The following is a 22,109-nucleotide window of genomic DNA, read 5'->3' on the forward strand; positions in this document are numbered from 1 at the left end:
GCATCAGAAATGAAACGATGCTCTCCCAGACCTGGCCAGACTGTGATGGGCACAACCCCACGCAACCCCAGGAAGAAAGCAGTGAGCTCAGGCTTCAGAGCACCCAGAATCCAGATCTCACATTTCCTGCATGGACCAACAAACCTTTATGTTCCTGTGCAAGACAGACTCCTCCTCTTGTTTCATCTCATGAACACGAGAGATATACAGAAGCAAGATGGACAAAGCTAGTTACTGCTGTCACTAATGAAGGTAACGGGCTTACTTAGTCATGCTGAAGAACTGCACGCTGGCAAAACAAAGCCACTGATGGCTCTGAACTTCTCTGTGAGACACCAAAAATGTTCAGCTGACAATTCAATGCTTCCTGAACTCTGGTGGGTTGACCTTAGCTGGCTGCCAGATGCCCACCCAGCCACTCTTGCACTCCTCCTCAACAGGACAGGCTAAGAAAGTAAGATGGAAAAGCTCATGGGTCGATATAAAGACAGGGAGATCACTTATGAGGTACCGTCACGGGCAAACCAGACCTGATTTGGGGAAAATTAGTTTAATTTATTGCCAATTAAAATAGAGTTGGATGGTGAGAAACAAAGACAAAAACTAAAACACCTCCCGCTACCCCTCCCTTCTTCCCAGGCCCAACTTCATTCCTTCATTCCAAATCTTCCTTTACTTTTCTGTACAAACTTATCTTCTAACATGACACCCTTTCACTTTTGAGAAATGAAGTATCAGTTGGGGAAAGAGCAGTCTCAAATTCAACATTCAAGCTACAGTAAAAAGTTTCAAGTTCAAGGGGACTACATTTTAATAGCTAAGAGCCAAGAACAGCCCTTAAGCAGTCTTTCCGTCTCAAAGCTATGACTTACAACTTTCTCTGCCTCCTCTTCTAGTTATTTTTACACAAGTTTTCTGCACATGCAGTAATTTCTTAATTCATTATTATAGTCTCATTTTATGGTTCCAAAATTTTAAGTCATTTTTGTGAAAGCAGTGTTCTTGATAGCTCAGAAACATGAATTTTTAAGTTTTCCTTTTTTATACAGATATCTTAGAAACATCATTGAACTAACCATGAAGTAGCCTATGTCACTTATATGCCCTAGCAATAAGATTACCTCGTTGATTTTTCTGAACATGAATACCTAAATTCATATTATTCTCATTACTTACATTGCTATACTGCAGTTGTCTGTCAGCCAAAGCAACAGACAGCATAACACCTGAGGGCAAAAAACCTGAAGTGATCCACTCAAGGCAAAGCTTTTGAAGATATGACAGATCCTTTTAAGGATATGACTAGATAAGGTTTCCAAAGTTTCAAATTGTTTTTTCTCTTTGTTTCAAGGGATAATAGAAGAATGAAAGATTACCATCTCTTCTCAAATATAACTATCTCCATAGGGAGAGAAAGCCAAGCAGAATGTCTTCTTTCCAAATTCTCACAGGAAAGAATCACTCAATTGTCTACTACGTCAATCTCCTGAAGACCTTAATTTCCAGAGAAGTCTTTTATATACCATACAATGAGATTTTTTAGTCACTTAAATGCAGTTCTCTCTAGGGTGAAGCATACCAGTTAACATTGCCACAGTATGTATAAGAGCAGTTCATTCCAAAAAGTGAAGGAAACAACTATCCAATAGAAAATAAAAGTAAATTTATGTGACTAGAAGATAATCACTCAACTGGGAGTTCTGCCAGGGAATCAGGGTTAACAGCCCATGTCTTGCCATAAGATCTTCATCATATGTAATTATGTCTATAGCTGTGTGAAATGTTCATAATGAAAGCAGAGATTCTGATAGTTCTGCATTTTACTCCGAACTCAAATTCCCAGTCAAATTCACCAGAAAAGGAAAGCATCATTTGCATTTATTGATGCTTCAAGGAAAACCAAAACAATTTCTTGAGAAAAAAAATAAAGTGAAGCCTTAAACTTCATACTGTCTTCATGTGAAACTGGGTGGGGTTGATCCGAGTTCATTCCAATTCAAAATGAAAATTCCTTCAGTGAGAAGAGAACGCAGAGTTTGCAGAAGCCTGGGTGAACAATATGGACACACAAGCTGCGGTTTATGTCTTATCTGAAAAACAAAAGCTTAAAACACCACAGCAATGGACTTCTGGAAGCATGCCAGGACAGCAGCTAAGCACATGAGCGTGAAGAATAATTAACTAAAGCTAACAACAAGGTTATTTCTCACTGATTTACGTACCTCTCTCTGGTCTGCTTGTTAGCCCTGAACAGAACTCAGGGTGGACCCAAATGCAGTGCATGAAATTCTACACATCACCTCATGCCATAGGAGGCCATGGGACGAAGGCAGTCTAGGTATAGGTATATATATCATGGACATGCATCTGCATGGCATCCAGTGATCTCGGAGGCATCATAGCTCTATGCTTCCCAGGAAGGCCTCCGAGCATGGTCTCTTATTGCAACTGCGCATGCCAGGTAGAGCCCAGACCTGAGCAGCAGCTGTGACTCAATGCCCTCAATGCCTGAGAAGCACGTGCAATGGTTGGCCTTCAGCTTGTGTTGTCCTGCTGAGATCCTCATCTGATGTACCAGACCATGTCCGGCTGTATCCCGCTGCTACCAGTCCAAAGATGTACACACGGAACACAAGCTTCTTGAATTCCTATTCCAGTGCTTAGATCCCGTAGAAAAAAAAAAAAAAAATACTGATTTTGCAGACAGCAGGTTTCCAAAAGTTGTTAAGTAGCCAAATCCCAAAGGATGTAGCTATGTTTTAATTTGCTATATATTTTTACAAATCTGTCTCCAGGGAAAACGTTCAAGTCCAGACAATATTAACTGAAGAGAACCAAGATCTCAGGTTTTGCTTCTAAAGTCTTTTCGGTTTGTTTGGGTTTAAATTAGTTTTAGCAAATATAAATAGAACCGAAGAGATGTGGTCAGCTTCCAGGCGACAGAGGAGCGTCAAGTGCATTGGCAACTAGAGGCCAATCTGCTGTTTCTCAGACTCAGCAGGCAACCCTGTCAGCTTAGACTGCTTAAAATCCCTTTACATCAGCTCTGCTCTCCTGCCACTCTTAGGTGTCTCTATAAACAATTGCCTATCATTCCTACAGTATGTAATTCAGACACAATATGTTACAAGTAACAGTAATTACACCAGAGCAACACATTTAACTTTTATCAACATTAATGGCTTAATTGTTTTCCTTCTAATACAACATTCACAGAATATTTGATAAGATTTTTGTGAATACCAATGGATTCATTAAGTATTTGTGGATTTTCTTTATCTTACACTTAAAATTCCTGCTTAACAACAACAAAAAAAACCCACACACACACCCCCCCCAAACAACAGAAAAAGAGAGAGACAAAAAAGAGCCAACATTTAGGAGAGACAGATACTTAAGAAAGAGTAAGTTTGGAAAAAGCATGCACTGTGTTTATCTTTACACTAGAATTAATTAATAAAAACCCTTTTCATAACACTTCATGAGGCATAATAGTAAAATAAACTCTTGATAGTTTCCTTTGGGTTTTTAAAGCATAGACAAGTAGTGAAGACTGCTATCAAGTAGAAATTCATTGCTTTTTCACAAAAAAATAACCCCTAGTAATTGACCTGGATTGCCACTTTTCCTTGACCACAGTTACAAGTCAAAGTAGTTTTAAAAAACTACTACTCAATTTCCAAAGTAGTTTTCTGCTATCTTATGTCAACGGTCCTCGAGTTTGGAGAAGAGTCTGAAGAATGAGGCTTAAAATTAAAACCAAACATCACCACCCTGCCCCCAAAAATTGCAATGGGAAATATAAAAGAATTTTCATAGTCCTACAAATATTGATCAAATTTACTAAAACATATACTACTTAAAGGTTACCTTTACTATTAGGTAGGTTGTTGCCTCAATTATTAAACTTGAGAAAAAAAAAAATTACATGAACAGATGGTGAGAATAGTTTCAGGTCAGGTTTTCATTCAAGAGGTTCCCCCGTTTTTTGCCTTTACCAAAAACTAAAATCAAAGTTTAGATAATCAAAGAGTAAGTCTCAGGTCACAACATGTTTTTAATTAACTTCTGGTGCTAGAAGGAGCATGCGACATCAACAGCGTGTCAGGGGAATAACTCTGCCATCTGACAGAATTTTCCCGTATCTGTTAATTGCCTAAATTGTGACTATTTTGCATTTGCTGAGCAAATGAGCGTTGAATGGCAATGCCCAGGAGCTTACCAGCAAATACACAGTGACCGAAATTTTACTCTGAATTCTGCCCTTACCTGCTCTGGTAGGAAAATGAGCTACTGAAAGCATGGGGAGCTGGTTGGCACACTTTCCCCCCACCTGCCAACGTGCAAAGTCTGCTTCCATGAAGACAGATACAACATGGGCCCTGCACGCTGGAGAATAAAGGGAGCATTTAGCATGTAGCAGTAGCCACGGTTTAGTCCAAATTTTTCGCCCGAGACGTCATGTGGCAGGCCAAATGGCCAAACATAGCTGCTCTTTGCCAAGAAGACAAGATGCCATCTACGGGGTCTGCTTGGCTCCACCACTCCCCGCAGCCCAAAGGGACCATCACCTCAAATCGACAGCGCCTTCAGCTCTGCAATCACAAAGGCCCAGACGGACAGGTGAAACCACTGCACGGGAGGGTTCACAGGCCTGGACATCATGGCTTCCTCCAGAAATTACACCGGCCCTTTCCATCCTGGGTTTCAAGGAAAGCAAACACACTACCAACAACACTGTATGCCCCGCCGGAGCTGGACTGGCGGATCATCCCCAACCCTTTAGCCTGGGGAGCACACTGTTGCTCCTCCAGGTGCCGTGTTCCCTCCCCAAGGATAAAATATAGTGATAAACTGACCGTCAGCACCAAAAGCTGACTTCTTACAAATCATGGACATTACAAACTATATCCTCTGAATAAGGGCAATATAAGATAATGCCATCATTAAATATGCCTAGCTGGCTTCTAGCAGCTGGACCACAGAAATGTTTAGCAGCTGATATTGCTCTTAGCCAGCAGAAGTGATTCTCACTTATCCAAGAGCTCCAACATACAGGCAGAACTAAAAGGAAACCAGGATAAGCCAGCTTTCCCCCTTTGGGTTGAAAACTTAACCGCTAAGATTTAGGAAATTCAGTTAAGCCTTATTTTTAGATTTACTTTTGTTCACAAGCAATTTTTAAAAACCTTCAGGGTTTGTTGTGGGTTTTTTGGTTTTTTTTTTTTTGGTTGTTTTTTTTTTTTTTTGTTTTTTTTTACTATTCAAGACAGAGCAGTATATAGCACCCATAAGAAAACCCCTTGTTCCCAGAAGTCAGTTGCTCGTTTCCAGCTCAGCTTGTCGCACTGCCAGCTACAGGGACAGAGCAAATTCACGGCAGCCTTGAGAGGCGGAGGAGGAGGAGAACATGCTTGTGTGCAGCTGCACCCTCCAACGCCAGATATCGTAGGACACACCTGCAAGGAGTGCAGCCGGTTCTCTCAGGACCTCAGAAACTCTCTGCCACAGTTCACGTACAAAATCATAGATACGATAGGCAATAAGCAATGAAACCAAAAATGTTCTTTCAATGGCCCCATTCCAGCTGCTAGGAAGAGCTGTAACCGCAACCTTCGCCCCAGCAGCTCCACCTGAGCAAAAGCACAGCCAGAGTGTCGGTGTTTGCAAAATGGCATGAAAAGATTGTTTGATTCATGCACATGCCAAAAGAGCAAAGGAATAATTAAATAAAGCTGAATGATTGCATGCTCAGATGAAAAAGTCAGACTATTTGCCAGAAGCTAAGCATTTCTCCATCACCTTTCCCTGCACCTTTTGCACAGCATCTTAAGTGCGTGTGGAGGAATGGTAATTTGCTTTATATGCTTCTCGCCGTGCAGCAAACAAACTGCTTATTCTGACACTTCAAAAGAAAGGGTGTATGCTCTGATGAAACTCCCAAACTGCAAATGTTTAACATGCTGTTGCAACCTGATCTCTGTTCCATTTAACATCAGTTTGAGGTCTCCCGCTCCCCACAGGCTTCAGTGCAAACTCCTGGGAAAATATTAATATTAAAGCTGGTGACTAGCACTCGGTACATTTCAAAAAAAGGGAAAACTCTGACTTTTGCTTACTTAGTGAATGAATTATAAAGCACCTCAATTTATGAATGAGAATTTGTAACTATCCACCAAATATGTGAAAAAATTGTCTAAAATAACGTATCGCTCTCAGACTGCTCACAACTTCTACATAGAAACTGATACCTGATTGCTCACATGAGGTACTTTCTTACCCAAGATGGGATGACCAAAATGCTTACTTACAAAACTGTCAAATTAGATTCCACAAGCAATAAATTATTGTGGAACTAGGGTCCACTTTAAAGGCAATTCTAATTAAGCGTTAAGAATTTCTAATTAACAAGTTTCAAATGTCGCCAACACGCATTTCCCACAGATTCTCAGAGAAGCTGCGATTCCTCAAAACACTTTTTAAAAAAAAAGTGTACTGCACATGAACAAAAATACTGCTAATAATTAAAATAACTGCATAACTTCAAGATTAAAGAGTATTTTAAGTAACTATGGGTATAGCCATAAAAATTATAGAAAAACATCAGAAAGAGATATATGAGTAGCACATATAGCACTACATTAACAGATGCTCTGAACTTCCATTATAGCATCTTGAAAATTCAGAGATATCAAATTTGCTATATGCAGCCAATCAAACTAGGCTTATATATTAAATTTAAGGTTATAAACAAAATACATGAGTGTGTGTCTAGGGGAAAGACAAGATAAATGAGTAATTAATTTATAACATACCATTTTACAGCATGAAACATCATGTAACCCTGGAAAAATTCAGGGAAAAAATGAATGCTATAGCCATGGTTTTTTTCTTAGGATCCCAGGATAACTGAGGTGGGAAGGTGCCTCAGGAGGTCTCCAGTCCAACCTCCTGCTCAAAGCAGGTGCAGCTCAGAGATCAGACCACGTTGCTGAGGGTTATGCCCAGTCAGGTCTTAACAGACTCAAAGGAAGAGATGGCACAACCTCTCTGGGCAACCTGCTCAACTAGGAGACAGATCCCAGGTTTTCCTCACACCCAACCTGAACCTCTTGTTTTCAGTGTCTCTCATTCTCCCACCACACATGGCTATGGACTGACGAAGACCCCCTGAGCCCACACATCCTGCCAGTCTTTGCCCATCTGACTGTGCACCCATCCAGGCTGTAGTAACTGAAACTCAGATACAAGAACATTGCTGGAGACACTGTTGAAAGCCTTGCAGAAGCTGAGGTGAATGGTGTTCACTTCTCTCCTCTCATCCACTGTTCCAGTCACTTTACACTGCAGATGGCAATCAGGTGGGTCAGCATGCTTTATCCGGGGTGAATCCATGTTGACTGTTCCCAGTCATCTTCTCCTCCTTCATGGTGCCCAGAAGTCTATTCCCAGAGGACTCACTCTATGATTTTTTATTTTTTTTTTATTTTTTTTTTCCCCCATGGGCCAAAGGGAGGCTGACTGGTTTATAATGCCCCAGATCACCCTTTTGGATTTTTCTGAAGACGAGCACACCATTTGCTTTCTTCGAGTCATCAGGGATTCTCCCATGGTCTCCAGCACCTTTCAAGCATGATAGAGAAGGGTGCCACAAGGACATCGGCCAGCTCTCTCAGCACCCATGGATGCAGGCAGGTGGGTCCCATGGGCTTGTGTGGGTTGAGTCCTCTCATGTAATCCCTGGGACTTGGTCCTCATTCATGGCTGCTGGTGGTTCTGCTTCTTGAACCTTGTGTGTAAGCACAGAGGTCTCCGAGAAGGCCACGCAGGTGAAGGCTGAGGCAGAGAAGGCAACGGAGTACCTCAGTCTTACTGGTGCTCGCTGTCAACCCACCCCATTCAGCCGCTGACCCACATTTTCCTTGTCCAGCCTTTTACTGCTGATACAATGACAGAAGCTCTTGTTGTTGTCATCTTTGATATTTCCTGCAAGTCTGAACCCCAGCTGAGCTTTGGCTTTCCTGACACCATCTCTGCGTGCCTGTGCGCTATTTCCGTGTTCATCCTTTGTAGCCTGCCTCTGCTTCCACCTCCTGCTATATGCTGCCTTTTTGCACTGGAATCCATGGGGTTTGCACTGGAAGCCATGTCCCCACTTAGAGAAGCTGGTCTCCTGACAAGTCCACTTCTCTGACGAGCTGGAAATTGGTTCAAAAACAATTGGAGTTTTCTATAGATTCGTTTATCAAGAGCTATCAAGCACAAAAACACAGATACAACCTCCGGCTATGGAAGTATTTGTGCCCTAGATTTTTTGCAAACTTGGAAGATGTACTGGGGCAATACCATCGCTCATACACAACCTTGCTACATCCTTTCCTTAAGCATCCATCTGTTATTGACTGTTGTTAGAGGAAGCATACAAGGTAGACAGTCCTTTGCTCTAACAGCAAATGGCCACGTTTATATTCCTATGCCTTTTCTTTATGGGTAATACATGCCAAACACATGAAAGTTAAACCAGCTCTAAACCATGGGATTCCAGTCTCAAGACTCACACTCAAGAATGAATTGACATTCTTCTGCCAAGTACCTGGTACGGATCACTGCCAACAAGGGACCTTAAAACAAGGTGGGCCACTGTCTGTTCTTCTGCAGCATTTCACTCCCTGTGATTTATTGCAGAGGTAAATGAGATGGTCAGCACACGGCATGTACAGCTTAGCATGGACTTCAAATGATACCTTCAGAGTCCTCTTCCTTTTTTTCCCCCTCAGTCATCACTGAAAATGCAGCAATACAGTCTGTCCATGTGTACCACCATTCCTGGCTGATTTCATGAATGGTAAAAATCACAGCCAAACAATAGTGCCTGGCAAAGCACCAGAACACTGCAAGTTAAGTGTTATTCTCACTAAAATATATAGAAGTATTACACCAAGTTATACAATAAAACTATACATTCCTACCTGCTGTTGAACTCTACCTTGCATCAGAGGTGCTATATGCAAAAGCGTTTGACAGAACTGTGTGTGCCTGCTAAATGTGCCCCTGCTGGGCCTTTAAATCCTCATTAGTGTTCTTTAAGTCAGTGCACCTGATTATACATCGCGCAGCAGGAAGATCTAACAAAGTATTGTTATTTGTATTACCTTTTTATAACCTAGCATCATGCTCCCATTAAAAATGTATAGTGACCTTACCCATGTCAAGGCTTTCAAGAAATAATGCACTGAGATAATTGGTTGTTTGGCATCATACATAGCCTTTATAGCATGTGTCAAGCCCTGAGTCATACTAATATATTTAACGTTTCTCATTAGGACATAATAAGAAATTGTGCCGGTATAAATCACATATTTATTCCTAACACGTGGCTTAGTTACACTGTGTGAAATGATGAAAACGATTTCCTGTCCACACTAGCTATGTCTCACATAGAATAAAATGCTTTTATTAGATTTACTTTGCACCACAAGAACTGGATGGGTTAAGCTGCTCATATTTTTAAGCAACGATTTCTGCACCGGCATAGGGTGTTATGTGTACTGAATCTTTCTGAAGAGATCTGGACCAGTAACATTAATAATGTGACAAACTGCCTCCATCATCATTCTGGATGCTGAAATTCAATAAACATTACTAAAATATTCTAACCACTAAAATCACAGCCACAGTGGTTTCAAGAGCAGTGTTTATCAGGCACTGAATGATGCTGGACACAGATCTGGGGAGTAATTCCCTCAATCAATGTAGACGATTCACAAGAACGCTTTTCACGTTGAAAGCTCATGCCAAGTCACCAGTTCACATGCAAAGTAAAAAAGAATTCTAAGAATTCTTGCAGGAAAATATACCTTTTCTTAAAAATCACTCCTCACAGGACTTCAGCTTAAAGAACCTATGTCAGGTACCCAGCTCATGATTTGCGATGAAAAGCATCAAAGCTGTGTCACTGTTGGTGCTGTTCCTTCACACGTCCATCCCCTGGCTCAGCACAATCAACACAGAGCCTCCATCCAAGTTTTGTGTGCATGTGTATGCCTTATATATGTGGAGGTATACGTTATATTGCCTGAAGACATTAATAAATTCTGCATTTCAAGAATTACAGAAAAAAAGCACAGTAATTCTATCACCTGTTTGGTGCCAGGAATAATAAAATTATCCACTCTTAAATGAAAATTTTGAAAGTCTGTCATCTTAAGCTTAGTCTCCGAAACATTCAGGTGGGGTTTTTGGTTTTGGGTTTTTTTGTTTTGTTTTGTTTGGTTTTGTTTTGTTTTTTGTTGTTGTTTGAGGTTTGTTTTAGGTTTTTTTTTTTAAAGTAATGACAACTCTCTATGAGTGGACAATTGCCTGAAAAACAGCAGAACTCTGAATTTATTTTCAACCTGAAAGAATACTCACAGGATCAGTGGATTATGTTTATTATTCTAAAACACAAAATTAAGTGGGAAGAAAAAAAAGAAGTCATAATGCTGACCAACTGTGAGGAACTACCAGACTAATTCAAGAGATCATTGTTAATGCTGTTATGACTATATTTAATTATCAAGCCCTGTAGAACCCTACTCAGGCAAAACAAACCTTTTAGAACAGGTTACCAAATAATCCTCCACATTTTTACCAGCAGCAGCAGCCATAAAACTGCTCTAGGGTCAGACATAAAGGTTTATGCCTGGATTGGACAATTTTTGCTGAAATTTTGCAAGGCGGATACTAGTTGAGTACTTCACATGCTCATCAGGTTAAATGGCCTACAAAGAGGTTAGTAAGAAGCAACCGTGAAGGGCAAAATCTTGGCTGGCTACCTAGAACATCTCCCAGGGTTCAAAGCAGTCCAAGCCAATGTAGGATGGAAATGCCCAGCTTCACTCCTCACTAGCAAGGAATATGGGTTCATCAGTCTAAATGTAGTAAGTATTCTTGAGCTGCCACCTCAGAAAGAGGCGAAGGAGGCAGACACTTCCATGCTACAACACAACAAGCAGCAGATGCTTACTCTTTTCTCCCTTTAAAAATCTTTATGACTTGTGAAATTTTCCAACTGAAAGCATCAGGATTTTTAACTAAATGAACAACAAAACAATCACAGCCGCGCTAGCTGGCACTTAATGTTGCATTTGCAAAGTAACGTAATCTCAGCCACACATGGGAAAACACTTTTTTTTTCCCTGACTTACTAGATACACATGTAAGCAAATACTTTTAGGTCACTTATGTTTGGATTAGAAGTGAGAGACTTCTCTGAGACAAATGTACACACATCCCAAAGTAGGGCAAGCTGTGGAGAAGCATGGCAAGAGGACGCCATCCTAACCAGGGGGCTCCTTCGGACACCACCACTCTTCGGGATCCTCTTCTGCGTCCTCAGGGTCTGGTGCTACATAGTGCGTTGGAGAGTCTGGGGGTTGAAGTGAACTTTTCCCCTCACTTGCCTTGCTCATATCTTATTTAGGATTTTAGCGCCACTTGGGGAACAGTTACAGACACTTTAAATCACATTTGCCTGGTGTGATCTTTTATTTATTTACTCTAAAGATCCCCATGTGAGAGAGTTCAGAGCCACCGTGGTGGAAAAATTTCAATGTTTTAAAACACTTTCTGACAAAAACAACTCTGTCCTTATAAAACATCCCTCAGGCTCTGATCCCACCAGGCCACAATATGGATAGACCCCAGCAAATATAAGCAAACAGGTTATTACTTTGGTGCCCTCCCCTGCATACTGCAGTAACTGTTACTGATACAGACTTATCACTAGACAAAAATAACTGGTTTACTAGAAACCCAGCCAGAAAAAAAAAATGGTAAAAAAAAAAAATCTAACTTTGTACATCAACTGATAAATAACAATTGCTATCCAGTATGTAAAGTCAATTTGGCAGAACTAATCCCAGCCTGCATCCTGGAATTAAGAGTGGAGCACAGCATATTTAGTAGACCAACTAGGTATTGTCCATCACTACTGAAATCAATGGAAATTTAAGTTTTTTCATGAACAAAAGCAGAAACTAACTGTGCTCATGGAATGCTACATTCATGAAATTATCCTTTTTTTCCAATAACCTGGTTTCATAATAGGCAAATAAATGCCTACATTTCTGTGCAACACTGTACAATGAATTACTTGCCCAGATTTTTCTAAAAGTAGCAGCAATTGACATCAGGTTAATACAAAAGGATTCTTAAGCTGCATATAGCTCACAGAAACCAGAGAGTAAGGACATCATTCACTCTCTTGGAAACTCGCTACGGCCAACAGTAAATCTTTTCCTTCAGGCAAAAGTGGTTAAGTAGCCTTGATCATAACAAACTGTTGCTACAGATCAAAGAGTAATGGCACATTTATATTCAGAGTAAAGTAATAGCCAAACTCTCGCTTGAAGCCAAATAAATGGTTGAGAAGCACACAATAGGAGTTGGGTGTTGTTATTCCCATCTACATGTAACTATTCCACTTTTCCAGTGTTTCTTCATCCATTTTCCATGCTGAAAAGATATCATCAGCTGAGGTAAAAAAACCCACCCACATCAACCAAAGTGGGTGAACTGGTTTGAGTAAATTGAAGCCTGAAACCTCTTAATGTTAATATTAAAACTTCTTTCCAACATACACCCACTTCGAAATTATGAAGGCTCTAAAACTTTTGAAATTACTATTATTATTACTACAGAAATAAATAGCAGGTGAGCTTGGTTTATAAATGCTTTCCATATATTTAAATACGTAGCAGTTAGGATAATTACCCAGCCTCTTATGAGCCTCTTTTATCAAGCCATGAATTATCAGCAGATAGTGTGTTTTTACTGCGTAAAAGCCATATTTTCACAGAGAGATGCACGTTGCTTGCCATTCCTGAAGAGCTTTAAAAGTCCTGAATAAGATGGTATGATAGTTAAAGGGATCCAGATTATTCAAAAGAAAGGTTTGGCTCCTTGTACATCAATAGCCAGGATATTACAAACTGTCTGGCTCTCTTTCTGCATATAAAAAAAGATTAGCCTTGCTTTCTGCAGAGATTAAGGCAATTCACTTGTTGCACATTCCGCGATAAAATAAACTCTACTGTCATGCTGCCTGAAGCTCCTGTATCTCATCCATTATGTAAATCTCTAAAGAGTAGTTCAGCAAACATCATCTCAATTCCACTGCACTTAATAAGGTGACCTACACATCTAAGTTAATTTTCATCTTCCTATGACCAACAGAAACTCCTTATTTCTTAATTTGCAAGAGAGATTCTCACTGTCACCTCTCTTCATAACCACCAAAGCCATAGTTTTAAATACCACCATCATAACCACCATATAGTTTTAAATGAAACTCAGACTTAACTCCAAATATCTGGGGTTTGGGGGTTGCATCATCTTCTCTAAAAACAGGAAAAAAAAGTCAAGGAAAAATAACGTTTTGAATCTCACTATTTCTAGGACATCTTTTTTGGCGGGTTTTTTGGTTGGTTTGGTTGGGTTTTTTTCCTAATACAAATACTGAAACACTTCTATATTACTTAGAGATTAAGGTGGAAACTCAGTGTGTGTTCACCTATAATGTTTGAAATCCAAGGCTTTTGTTTTCATTTGAGCTATGCTCACATGTCCACCCCAGCTGACTGCAGCAATCACAGCTGTAGCGGACTGCTATCAAACTGAACTGAAACAACAACAAAAAACCCTAAGTAAATAGCAAAGTTCAAAAGAAGGTGACAGCCTCAAAGCAGAAAACTTGCCCTTTCCTGACTCATCACCAAACCTCTGCACAAGAAAGATTTAATGAATCACCAGGAGTACACATGAAGCGCCATGTGGGAAGCATAAGAGCAGGTCAAGATTTAGATTAATACCAGGAGCTTATTTTCTCTTTTAGACATATGTCCTTGGGTATATGAAATACTGTATCCAGTGGTATCATTATTCAGGTCTGTTAGCAGTGGATATCAGTATTAAAATAACTGCCTTCTCCTTATGTGCTAGCTACTGAATTCTAACACATTCTTCTACGCCTTCATATGAGAAGTGACAAATTGCCATTGTTTGACGTTATGCTCTCCACGGCACGTCAAAAATACTAAAATCCAAATGCATTTATTTCCAACACTAAATGTTCATTGTCAGATATGTAGGAAAAGGAAAACAAGAAAGCGCATGTAGTATTTCAGTTTCTGGTTCAATGTATCTTAATCAGCACCACCGTGCAGACCGAGGACCATGGGTTTTTCCCTTCTCATTGAGAAGTACAGATTAACTCTAAAATGCAGTTAGCTGTGCTGCTTCATGATACTGAGAATTAATACCTCCCACAACAGAAGTATCCTTTTTTTCCATACAAACGCTTACATCATGATAACTAAAGACCAGAAACAGGTCATTAAGAAACGAGCAGAAGTAGTAAGTCCTGTCAGTCTCTGGTTTAAACCTGTTTTATTTGACGGATCATGCCCAACAGAACCGAAGAGTATTCAGCTTCTTGGAAACCAAAAACCTGAGTATGAATTTAAACATTTTTCACCCCATTAGGCACTTTGAAAACTTGTGTCATACTTCTGAAAATACACACATCAAGATGGTCTTGTCAAACAGCTTTGAAATGAAATGCCTGTGCTTCCCTCTCTGGAGTAGCATAAATTTAGTCATTATTAGAATTAGTATAATTGTTCTCTAAGTGCTCTAGGAATAAAAGGTGAAATGAGCTCAGTGACTGCTCTTTCATTCCCACAAGAATGTGCCGCAGCAGAGAAGCCAGGCTGCAAGCACAGGGATGCTCAGGGATGCTTTGAAAACCCAAGGAGTGGAGAATGAGTCCAGCAAAGTGGAGCCTGGTGTACTCACCATGTCTGCACCAGCACTGCTTACAGGCAGAGGTGGTGTCTGTTCTTCCAGAGAGGACACAGAAATCCCATGGGAAGAACTGCCCTATGGAGATGCCTACTGCTGTCTGCTGACTAGTGGAAGACAGGAGCCTTCAGCAAAATGACTCAAGCTGAAAGGAATGGATCCAGGCCTTTGAGATCTAGCTCTTTGTGGACTACATCCTGCCAATTACGACTAGTCCTCACCAGGGGTATAAAGGCTGAAAGAGGAACTGAAGAAGCTGGGTTTGAAACAGACTGGTTTGGAAACACCTCTAAACAAAAAGAGACGTTGCGCAATCTCAACTGGGAGGTCCCTGAGCGTTCACCTAGCAGAACCACGAGTCTGCATCTCCCTCAGCAAGCAGCACTGCTGCAATAGGAAGGAATCTTTGCAGTTTTGCTGAAGATACCATAGCCTATGTCCTTCAACAGCCCATGAGAAATCAGAGTATGCTAGGTAAGCTTTTGCACCACACCTCCCGGTTTGGTTTGTTCCAAAAGCCACCTAGCTTGTGAAGCCCAAAGCCATGCTACAAGGCAAACCGAAGCACGCCGGGCCGAGATATTCATGGAAGCATTTCCTGATCTAAGCTAAACTAGTAATACATTCAGCTCACTTCCCAGCTCTGGTCTGCTCCAGCCACCTTCCTCCAAAACCAAAACAGGTCTGTGGTTTGGGGGACTGATCCTTCCAGGCTTTTCTAGTAATAGTGTGGACAAACCTCTACCAGTTTGACTGGCCCGACCGAGCCCTCCAAGCCTGCCTGCTCAGACCCCTGCACATGCCCTCACGCCAGAGCCCACAACACGCGACTGATACTTTCACGCCACGGAAACACGACGCTGATAGGCCTCCAATTATCTCCAACAACAACGGCAACGAGCAAAAGGAGCACCGCAAAGGTACGGGAGGACACCCAGACTCCAAAAGGCAGTAGCACGCCTGCAGCAAGCGCAGTATGGAGGGAGCTAACCCTGGCCGGTGGGCGTGCAGGGACCTGGCATCGCTTGCACCACGGCCACGGTTTGCTCCCTGAAGTGGATGCACTCAGCAAGGCAGATATGGCAGGTCCTGCATTTAGGCTTGGCAGTCCTGAGGTACTAAACGCAGCTGCAGCCAGAACTGAGGAAACAGCTCACGTCAAAATTTCTGACCTAGATCTTCGGGCTGCTTCCACCATTTTATTTCATATAGTCTAAAACATGCATTTTGGAGACTACAAGAGGTAGTGGCATCCGTTTCTGCTCCTCCCAAGAAGGGGGAACTCTGCTGGTAGAGCATCTCCTCTCCCTCCCAGCACAGAAACACCAACACACCACGCATTTCCAACACCAGAAATGGGAACCAAGGGTCTCTGTGCCGGCATTATAAAGCAATTTGTTGTTTCATGCTCACAGGCTAGTTTTTGCTGTCTCTGTTCTCAGCTCTGGCTAAACTTTTCAAGGTGAAGTTTTTTTTCACTCCCAAAATGAATTAAAAAGATAAACAAACAAAAAAACCCAAAACCCCCTAAAATCCCCAAACTTTCAAAACCAAAGTGACAGTTACAGGAGGACACTCATCACAGGAAGAGTTTAAGTTCTGTATGACTTAAATAAATCAAAAAAGGTTAAGTAATCACACACCAAGCTTTACAATCAACAGCAGTAAGTAACACAAATGATAGATGCCAACACATTTACTAACTAAAATTGTAAGGAAATATCTATTAACTTTCAGAAGTAGTTTAACAGGCACTCTACTGCACTGAGTTATGCCAATAGGTGCTGAAGCAGGCCCTTACACACAGCTTTCACCTGCATCCACAATTTTACTAACCACAGACTCATCATCACCACCTATCTCTTCGCGGAGGAGCGATCTAGGCAACACCAGCAAGATCTTTCTTTGCTTTACAATGACATTTAGTAATTTTAATGACATGAACTGTGAAAAGAACTCCGGTGTTTTAAATATTCCACATTTTCATCACATTTTGTCAATTCTAGACTAATTACTCTCCTGTGAGCTGCACTACAATGTGGGCCACCTTACTCCCCCACACACCACCTCACATGAAGGTAGCTGCCATCCTTTTTTTATGCAGTTCTCCATTCTTCCTGTTTCAAAACCTATTTAATAAATAGGATTTTAATTCAAGAACTACTGCAAAATCAATGCACCTGAAGCATCCCACAGCAGCTCCAAGCAGAGCAGAAATCTGTGCAGCCACTGGGGCGCAAACCCTGCACACCGCTGCTGAGCAGCTGCTGGGCCAGAGACATTTCTCACAATTCTGAGCAAAGCCTCTTTGGCAGGTCTGAGCTGACTACTTGAAAATACAACCTTATTTATTATATATAAAAAGATCTCTTTATTTATTGATTTTAAAGCAAAGCTTGAGGCTTTTGCAGTAGACCAGGCTTTGACAGGGAAAGTCTAACCCACCCCTGTGCCTGCTTCCATTGCCTTTCTGAATTTTGAGGGTGCGGAAAGACCACAGCTATCTTCAACGACTACAATAACACTTCTAAAATATATTGTATTTTTGATATATGAAACTTAAAAGCAATGGTTGCGATCCTCCGTAGATGTCTGCCTCCGATCCACACTGGCAGGAATGAAATCAAAGGACAAAACCCTCAAAATCATAATCCAACTTGATTTAAACAAAGTCAGATCAAAGCCAAGCCCTAAATATAATTTGGCCCTAACTCCAATGAACTGATTTTGTGTGTCTGTGTGTGTGTGTGTGTGTGCACACACACGCTTTGGATACCCGCCCCAAGCCAGCTGCTGAAGAGCACTATATAAACACACTAAAATAGTTGGGAAATAAGTGGAATGGAGCCAAGATCTGGGACCCATAAACAAGAAACCTTTTAGGCTATGAAAGCAACTGCCCAGCAGAAATGAGGAAAGATGTGGTGAAGAACAAATTTTGTACTGCTGTTCATAAGGAAAGCCTAACAGGAGCACTGAGGTCTTCCCAGAAATCATTCATTAATTTTACAAAGGCAAAGGGAAGAGGAAAGAGCTCGTATGCAATGCAAATACGTCAAGCTGAAGGCGTTCATTGCAGGCATCTTAAATGCCTTTTTCTCCTTGGAAAAGATCAGTGCTGGCAATGCCCCCAGCAATTTTTCAGCCATGGGGATCGGTTCCAAGTCCACCTCACCCCACTCCCAGTGGGGCTGAGCCGGTGGCGAGCAAACCTGGGGGCTACCACCGCTCACAACACACGGCCCTCCAGCAGCCCATCAGCCGCACTGGCACCCAACGGGAAGGGACGGGAGCAAGAGACAGCACAATATGCAGCAGTCGATGTAAGGAACAGAACAAGAAAGAAAATCTCTGCTGCTCCTCCCTTTCCTGAATATAAGGCTTGGGGAAAAGTTCTCCTCCCACCCTACAGTTTCAGCCTAAGTTTTACCTTTTTAAATGACAGTAAGTAAAAGCAAATCTGTCCTATGAATATGACCGGGTTCCAGACAACAAACTGCCTGCTATCTGTTTATCCTGTGAAATATGCATTAAATATCAACCACCAATCAACTGTTAAGGGACCCATCTTGATAAATGCTAGACAACAGATGAAACCAAAGGAACTTCAGAGTCTCCCTGCCTTGCTGAATGGGGCCATCAGTCATTTTTAAGTGGTCGTTTGTTACATTGTTTTATCCAAGATATTTATAATCATAATGAATTGAGACAAGACATCAAACTACAGCCTCTTTGCCTGAGAGTAATCTAAACTGAAAAGCACAGAACAGAAAGGATGGATTGATGGCCAGTGCAAAATAACTCCCTTGAGATTAATATATTTTATCCTGTTGATGTTTCTAGTCATAATTATACTCCAAGAATCCACTGAATTATGTTAGATGTGAAACACCACTTAAGAACAGTTGCTTCCTTTCTAGGAAAACTGCATTTGTTTGTAATGGATATGGAGGGGACAGCAAGAGGACAAAAAACAAAGATATCACACTGCTACTAATATTCAGACTATGCAAAAATAAAAACATAAAACTTCCTTGAAACTCCCTCAAACACATTTTAAAAAAAAATTATTTTTATCATGACCAGACTTTAAAACCACAAAAAAAGTAAAGACTGAAAGTCCAATGAGTCCAAACTCCATCCGAAACCAGGGTAGCTCCAAAGGTAGATGAGGTGGCTCAGGGGCTTGCCCAGCCGGCACTGGAGCATGAGGTTGTTCCTCCCCAGGTGCAGGACTCTCCCCTCTGATGAACTTGATGAGGTCCCTGCCAGCCCGTTTCTCCAGCCTGCCAAGGTCGCCCTGAACAGCAGCCCTGCCCTCACTGCGTCAGCTGGGTACCATTGCGCAGCACCACGCACGTACGCCCTGCTCCGCACAGCAATCAGGGGAGGTGAGGCAAGGGCACATCAGAGGTAGGGAGACTCCTGAGGTGGGAGCTCTGCAGAGCTCAAGAAAGATCTCCTTTGTACTAAGCCCTTCCCTCTAAACAGCTGAGCCAAACTCGGCCCTTGTTTTTTGTTGTTGGTTTTTGGTTTTGTTTTAAGAGATGATGCATGGGTTACATTCATGACAGCAGTACTTCTTGGGCTCTCTAGAAAACAAGCAGTCATCTCCTAACACCACTGAATTCAATACAACTCTGTGTTGTTCACCCTTTTTTAAGCCTTAAATAACTTAGAACATCATTAAGCCTGATCAAATGAACCGCCCAGTAGTATTTCTGCAGGCTGTCCATGAAACCACAGTGTGAGTAGGAGACTGTACCCAAGACTACTTGTTAAATACAACGCAGACCTGCCTTTTCGATCCGAGCAATCTCTTCTCCCCTTTAATTTCGTTCTCTGACCTGCTTTCAGTCCTGCCCACTTCTTTTTGGTTTAGTCTTGATCTTTATTTGGCCCAGGACTTTTTGAGCTGCAGTTCCCACCTGTCTGTTACCAATTTCCTTACCAGCTCCTACCCTGGTCTCTCATCTCCATACATCTGCAATAATCACTGTAGACTGAAAAATGTAAACTTTAAGGTCAGATTCAGCAGCGAACTGAACCCGAGGCAGACCAACAAAGACCTAAACTATACCGACGTAAAATACAGATGATGCAACCCAAGTTGTTTACACCCCCAATGATACACCAACATACTCATGTTAGTAATGGAAAGCTTTCAAAACTTGGTTAGCAAAGCAGCCATAAAGTGAAAGGCTGAGGCAGGGTGCTGGGTGAAATCCAATCTCTTTCCTCTTGGAGCCAGAACTTTATCAACTAATCTTAACAGTGACCACAGAGGAGCCCTCTACACCTCTATTGCTTAAGTTTTCTGGAATCAGTCTTCCCAGAAAAGGAATTTGTACCCTCAGACTTTGAGTTCCTCCACATAACCACATTTTTTTCTTGTTCAGCAATATGATTTAATCATGGTACTTTCCTAACAGAAAATATTAACAGCTGGATTCAGAGCCCTACGTTTGCAAAGACTGCCAAACAGAAAACATGTAAAGAAATAACTCTGTATCCCCTTCCTTATCTGCCCATTTTTGTGCAGCTTCCCCACGACTACTGCGGGACGTCATCAGAAAGGCATGAGAGTGTGGAACTATGGCTTGACAAGAAAGAGTCACCCTGTTCTCCTGTTCTTCCTTCCTTCTGCCACTGCTCCGCATTGAACCAAAAAGGCAAAAGCAGAGCCAGCAGTGCCACAACTCATGCAACTACAGTCTTTCCCAAGAAACTTGGGAAAAGGCCACACGAGTCCAGAAGTCTTTTGTGTTTGCCTTATCTGGAAGCCCTCCCTCCTCTGTGCAGACTCTGGTTACGATGGCCCCTCTCTAGGATCTGACAAATCCTTAACGTTTTCTGCCCTGGTGTCCTTTCCAAGCCAAACACCTATGACTGTTCTCTAGTCTGGCCCAGCTTCTCCTCAATTCAATGCAAAACATTACCACGCTACAGTAGTACTGCTCTGTGCTGTCTTCTGGATAGCACAAGGAATTCACTGTAACATAATGATATCCAGAGATAGCTTAGAGATAATTAGGTTGGTCTTCGCACCCTCTCACACTTTCTGCCAGTAAAAAGCCTCCCCGAGTTCATACATACAGGATGTTATCACTGCAGTTCTGGAAGATGCAAGCAAAGTTTGGATGGTATCAGTTTTTCATTCTGCTATTCACAGCCAGGAGGCCTGAGCAGGGAAGTATTTGCTCCCCCACGATGTGAGCCCATCAGACATCGGTATGGACTGCAGCCATCGACGTGTCAGCAATCAAACCAAAGAGAAATTCCTTAAGACTTCGTGCACTGGTTTTAGCAGGCAACAACTGCTGATTCATACCTGGGCATATGGGTCCCTGGTGCCATAGAGAAATTGTGTACATTACTGCAGAGCTACTAATACCACTCGCTGTCCCTATTAGGGTTTAAATCTGGTTCCTGGAGGCTGGAGGTGTTTTCTGGGACTTGCGGTATATCAAGCAGATGTTCTGTGGATGCTTCTGAACTAAAGATTGTTTTGCTGGCTGTTGTTTCGGGAGACTGGACTCAAGGACACAGATGATTCCCTCAAGTCTTATGCTGCTTGTGAATCTGGAGGTAGCTAAGATCAGCGTGCCCACTACCTGTTGTAAACACTAAAGAAGCGTACCCAAGAAGGAATTAAAGTCTTCTGTATCCAAGTCAGCTGTTGATAAACTTCTAGTGGGTCAGAAGTTTTAGAGATTGACAAAACCAAATTATCAAGAAGATAAATAAGAAACTTTGTCCTGCTGAACTACTTTGCTCGAGTTAATAGAACTACAGACTTACATTTCTGGTATTGAACTGACACTGTGCTTTTGAAAAAATCTGGGGGTTTTGCTGTTTTTTTGATTGTTCCCACCCCGACTGAGATTCAGGTGCTGAAGAAAGCTCTCTAGGAAAGAGGTTTTCCACCATAACATATCCCTCCTTGACTAGTAGAGTTTCCAGAATGCCTTATTTAACCGAGCTGCTTCAAGGCATCCGTCTGGACCATGCCCTCTATCCCATTGTACCGCACGCTGCACCTGTCATTACAATTCATTTGCTCCGGTGCAAACCCACAGGCACAGTCAGCTTTGTTTAAACAGCCTTGGCAGGAACTGGTTAATGTAGCATCCCAGCCAAAGCCTACAGTTCACAGTCATCAACAAGTCAGATTGACAGATGTCAAGGCCTACTGAATTTTATCATCTTACAAAGCATAACAATAAAGCGCGTGAAGCACAGAGGTCCGCTAACAGCTTCTTCCTTTT

General features: G+C 41.8%; 1 protein-coding gene across 1 annotated transcript in view; it reads right to left on the reverse strand.

The window, feature by feature from the left end:
• The window catches only part of KLF12 (KLF transcription factor 12), a 180,592-nt gene that overhangs the window by 149,235 nt on the left and 9,248 nt on the right, over nucleotides 1-22,109 (reverse strand). The gene's annotated exons all lie outside the window — the stretch shown is intronic.

The sequence above is a fragment of the Platalea leucorodia genome, assembly GCF_965183815.1.
Source record: "Platalea leucorodia genome assembly, chromosome: 2".
Taxonomy (NCBI): Eukaryota; Metazoa; Chordata; class Aves; order Pelecaniformes; family Threskiornithidae; genus Platalea; species Platalea leucorodia.